The sequence below is a fragment of the Pteropus vampyrus genome, unplaced genomic scaffold (genome assembly GCF_000151845.1).
Source record: "Pteropus vampyrus isolate Shadow unplaced genomic scaffold, Pvam_2.0 Scaffold170, whole genome shotgun sequence".
NCBI lineage: Eukaryota > Metazoa > Chordata > Mammalia > Chiroptera > Pteropodidae > Pteropus > Pteropus vampyrus.
In genome coordinates, this window is record NW_011888951.1 from 3,352,354 (window position 1) to 3,358,216 (window position 5,863).

Here is a 5,863-nt window from a genome sequence, read left to right on the forward strand (position 1 = left end):
GGAGAGCCGGAGAAAGGGCCCCTTCGATCAAGTGCCTCTGAGCTCAGTTTCTTCCTCATGACAGAGGATCTTGCAACTGCTCCAGGCACGAGTACCTTTCCGTTCATTCTTCCACCCTGGGGTCCTGGGCCGTGGCTAACAGGGCCGCCAGCCAAGACCCTGCTGGGCCTCTTCCCGGAAAAGTTCCCGTCCTCTCCACCCCCCTACCCCAACGTTGTCCCTGGGCTCACAGCCTGGTGAGCCTTGAAGGATGGTAAATTGGGCTGGGAGTAGGGTGCACGTAGATCCTAGTCATAGGGAGACGATGGGGGTGAAGAGTGAGCCCTCGTGGCACCATGTTGCTCCTAGGAACTGAAAACGTTTCCAAGTCAAGGAGCATTAACTAATCGCAGCTGAAGCAACACTGTTTGGTGCCAGGGGCTTTGGCGGTTGAACGTGGTGGTACTTGGCACCTCCATTGCCTAACGAGGCCTGTGGGCAGGGCACCCACAGCTACCTTACCTGCTGGAGAGGAAGAAGGAGAAATAACTCAAACTTGGGACAACTCACTCAACCTAAATTGCCAAGGCCCTGAATGAATAAATGGATGGATAGATGAATGGGTCATGTAAAGACCCCAGACCTTTCTCTGGCTTCTGCTGCTGCCTCCTGATTGTACCACATGCATTACTCTCTAATCTTCACAACTCTGCAAGAGAACTGCTGTTGCCCCCATTCACCGGTAAGGACACAGCCTTAGAAAGAAGTGTTTGAGTAACTAAGTAAAATGTCCAGGTTTACCCTTCTCCACAGCCCAAGTTCTTTCCACGATGGAGACAGGCAGGTAACCTCAGCAGATGAGTGCAGAGCCTGAATTTGAACTCAGGACTGTCTGTTTACATTACATAAACTCAAGAACTTAGCAAGAAGAGAAAGGGGAAATATTTTGCCTTCTTTGGTCTCATATTCTAGTTCTCTCTGAGCTCAAACTTATGAGAATTGGTATGATTCACAGACTGGATGGGGGCCAACACAGAGATGCATCTCATTTCTCCTCAACATTGAGCTTAGAGTCAAGTGGAGCTGGAACAAGATTGTCCTGGCTTGAATACTCATGAACTAAAAACAATATTCTAGACGGACAATGAGAAACAGCACATACTGAGTGCCTACTAAGTGCCATGCACCATGTTAAATCCTTAAACACCTTAATCATCCCAATCCTATGGGGAAGGTATTCTCTGTTTCTTGTAACTGTTGGGGCCAGCCACAGGGCATACCACATATACCACCCCCCACCACACACACACCGAGAAATAGACTCTTCTGTAGAATGCCAAGCCAGTGCATGCCCATTCTTGCTCTGTGGTTGTCCAGTGCTGCAGACACAAGCTAAAACCACCTGTCTGAAGTATAATATGGAAGAATCACATTTAGTTTCTCTGGTGAAAAATTGGAGGCAATCATGGTACTCTAGAAGCAAACCTAACTTTTAGAAGGGCTGTAAAGACAGTTGAGTTTGAAATTTAGGTTTCCTGAATCTACTTGTGCTGCTTTAGCTCCTTCATGCTGCCCCTCAGTTTCAGCTCCCGTTTAAGTGCATGGTGTCAAGTATGAGCTTTGGACTTAGACTTGGGTTCAAATCCCAGCTGAGTCCAAGGGAAGATAAAAATAGTACCTACGCCTCACAGAATATCTAAATTAAATGAGAAAATGGAAGTACAGGGCTGACTCTGTACAGCACCTGGAACATGGCAAGTGCTCAATAAAAGGCAACTGCTATTATTACAAACTACCCCTGAGCCCTGACTGAACACCCAGGAAACATTATTAAAATAGAAATGGCAAGTGGAAGAATTAAACAGAAACCTCTGCATTGTCCAGGGTAAGTGCCTGGGCATAACAATAAAAACAAGAAAACTCGAAAGAGAGGAGGAGTAAAGTCACATATGGCCAGAGCTTTCAAGGGGGCCGATGAGGAAAAAAGAGATAAGGATCAAGACAAGGGGAGATAAGGTGTTATACCTCATCATCAGAGAACAAATTTCCTCTTACTTTGAGCTGAGGGCTCAATACCTTTCCTTATTAAATGGCTCAGTCCCAAATATTGAGCTACTGGAGCAGCTTGATTTTCTAGACATTTAGAAATCAAATCACATGGTGGTGTTCTGTGTATATGGATTCCATCTGAAGGATCTTGATAATTGACATTAAAGAACAAGCAGGATATGATGGAAAAATCACAGGCCAAGTCAGGTACAGAAAAAGTCTTCTGGGTGCCTATAAAACTATTGTGGACTTTTCTTGCTGTATATTGTTTTTCATCTCTTTCCTCCACTGGACTATAAACCCTCCAGGGCAAGAACCTCATCTTATGTTCTGTAAATTCTCCTTCTTGTCCTAAAATAGTAGGCAAAATGAACCCCCAAAGATGTCCATACCCTAATCCCTAGAGCCTATGACATGTTATACTATATGGCAAAAGGATTTTGTAGATGTGATTAGGGTTATGGACCTTCCAATGGGGAGATATCCTGGATTATCCAGGTGGGCCTAACCATAGCACACAAGCTCTTAAAAACAACTTTATCCGGCTGGAGGTAGGAGAGATGAGGCAGAAGGGGAGATCAGAGAGATTTAAAACAAGAGGACCAGACTAGCTTTGAAGATGAAGGGAATGCAGGCAGCCTTTAGAAGCTGAGAACAACCCCAGGCTACCAACAAGGAGACAGGGACTTCAGTCCTACATGGAACTGAATTCTGCCAACATCCTGAGTGACTGTGGAGCAGATTCTCCCCCAGAGCCTCCAGGTAAGAGTCCAGGACAGCCAGCCTGACTTTGGCCTTGTGCAACCTGAACTAGGAAACCAGCCGAACTCACCCAGACCTTTGAGCTACAGAGCTATGAGATAACAAATTTGTGTCCAGTTAAGCCACTAAATTTGTGGTAATTTGTTACAGTAGCAATAGAAAACTAATACAAACATTAATAACTAAAACTAGTACATGGTACAACAGCATTTTCTTATACATCATTTCACTTATTCTTCACCACAAGCATGGTAGTATTATTGCCCCTTTAATTTTAGGAAACTGACGCTCAGGGAGGTTAGGTACCTTACTTAGGTGACCAGAATTCAAATTCCGATCTTCAGCTTCAAACTCCAATGAGAGTTGGCTCCTCTCGTTCAGCTACCATTCTGTGGCTTGAAAATTCCACTACCTTAAACTAAATCAAAAATGGACTAACAAAAAGATGATCAGGCTGCTTGGACACTGTGAAAACTTGAAAGCTTTTGAATACTCCTGTTTCCTCCAAAGATATCTAGTAAGTCATGGAACAAGTCAGGGTATAAACAAGTGAATAAAAAGGAATCAAGTCTTCTTTCTGGCCCATAGGGGGAAAAGAAAGGTTTTGATAGGTGACAGAAGGAGAAATCCTCAAACGAGTGGCTGTCGATGAAATATGTTCTCCCATTCAGCTTTCTTAGCCACTGTTAAGGTACATCTGCCACAATGAAATGCCCTGTTTTGCCAGCTGGCTTAGGAACATCTCTGCAGTTGGAGCTTTCAGGCCACTCATGACCAATTTTTATTGTCAGGGAGTTCACCTGATTTTCAGTCTGAAATTTCCCTTTCTATATTTCTTCCTATTACTTCTAATAATGAACTATACAATAACCAATCTTACCATCTTTCAAATATTTGTGAACTGTTATCACACCCTATCCTTGGGTATCATTTTGTCAAGCTGAAGGCTCCTTTCAGCCCATCTAAGTCAACCTTTCTCTGATATTGCTGCCTTCATGTCTGAACTTCTTTTCTACATATTCTACTTCTAGTGAGGTGTTTAATCTTGAACCAAGTGTCCTGTACACTACAGGAGGTGCCATGTTCTAAAAGGTGAACTATACAATAACCAACTTGGTAGCTGGTTAGAAAACTTAGCATGTACTGCATTTCTGCCAGCAATTTAAATACACAGCAGACTACAATGAATTTTCCCCAATTTTACATAAAAGTTTATGGCCACAAATTCAGGAACTAAAAGCTCAAGTATTTACTACATGCTGCTGAAAACAGTACTGTGAATATTTACAAAGTATTTAAATGACTATTAATAGAATAGACTAAATGGACATTACTTTTTACAGTTAAGTTTTGGATATGATACATTTAAAAAATATATTTCTCCAAGAAGCCTGGCTAAAATTCCATACCAGATTAAACTTCCTGCCAAATGGAATCAGACGCCACATTTCTTACGGGCCAGAAATCTGGCCTGATATTCTCTGTTCTTACCAAGAACTAAAGAGCTGTTTGTTTGCAGCAGTCTCCAGATAGATATTAATACTGGACCTTTCCAGTGGATTTTGTAACTCTCTATTGAGAAAAACTCTAAAATTTGGCCAGACATGGCTGTGGTTCCTGATAGTGCATAAATCTTTCAGGGCCCTCATTAGCTGTTTAGTACTATACCCCAAATTCCTAATTCCTATCAGTGTGGTCTCTAAACAAACTCAATCCCACAGAGTAGTTTACCCAGAGGTACAATCTGGCTGATTATCTTTTTTTTTCTAGTCAGTAACATCAAGTAACTTCTTTGTGTTCAAAAAGCAACCATGCCACAGGCAGCAAGAACTGTAATCTTTGGCTGAAATGCAAACTTTCTGAATGTCAAACCAAATAATTCTATATTCATTCACTTAGTTACAGAGACTATTAAATTTTAACGATTCTTAAGGAAAATGTAAGAATGCAGACAGTCAATTAAAAAAATGCAACTTGTCCTCAACCCTGAAGCCAGCTGATTATCTGAACTCAAAGGATTGTCACAAAATGTTCCAATGAATAAATTCCTTCATGTTAAAAAGAAAATTTTCCCAAACACTAGGCACCATCTACTGAGTGCCTAATTTCACAGCTACAATTACTAATCCTCACAACCAACAAAGTGGGCATTATTATTATTCTCTTTCTACAAAGAGAGAAACAGGCTCAGAATCATTATTATCTCAAGGTCCCAAAGCTGTTTAAGTGCCAGAGCTAGGACCAAAACCCTCATCTGATGGGCCCCAAGTTTTCTCACTATAACCAGGCTGCTTTAAACGTATTATTTTCTGAAACTGCTAAAGTTTCAGAACATATTTAATTTCATATTTCTTTTTTTCTAGGGTCACATATATGAGGAAAACAAGTTTATATTTATATGTGATTGAACCTTTGACCAAGTATTTTACAATTTAAAAAGAACGTTAGTGATCACTGTCTAATCTTCCTTTGTTCAAGAAATTTTTATTGATGCTTATTCTGGCAGACATTGTATTAATACTAGAGACACAGAGATGAATAACAGAGTTTCTGCCCTCAAGGTGTTAACAGTCTAATGAGATTATTAAAAAACAACACACACACACAGTCCCCTCCTTGTGCAGAGGAAAAAACTAAAGGCTGGCAAGGCTTACATGCCTTGTCCTAACTTAGCTTCCAGAAAGCAGACAGACAGGACCTGATTCCAGATTCTTCTAATCACACCTCAGTGACTCCTCTGCCCCCAACCTCTGTCCACCCTCAGCTTCCTAATTATGTTCTGCATTATTGTTTTTCTACATATGCAACATGTATTATAAAACCTGAGAGTTAGAATTCATCTAGGCAAGTACAGCAATAAGACTACTGATTTTAATGCACACAGAACACACTAGGCCACTTTGTTTTTAAAAACACATCATAACACTTCTCCCCAGAGGACATACGAATGGCCAACAAATATATGAAAAGATGCTCAACATCGCTCGCTATTAGGGAAATGCAGATCAAAACCACAATGAGATACCATCTCACACCTGTTAGAATGGCTATAATCAACAGGACAAGTAATAAC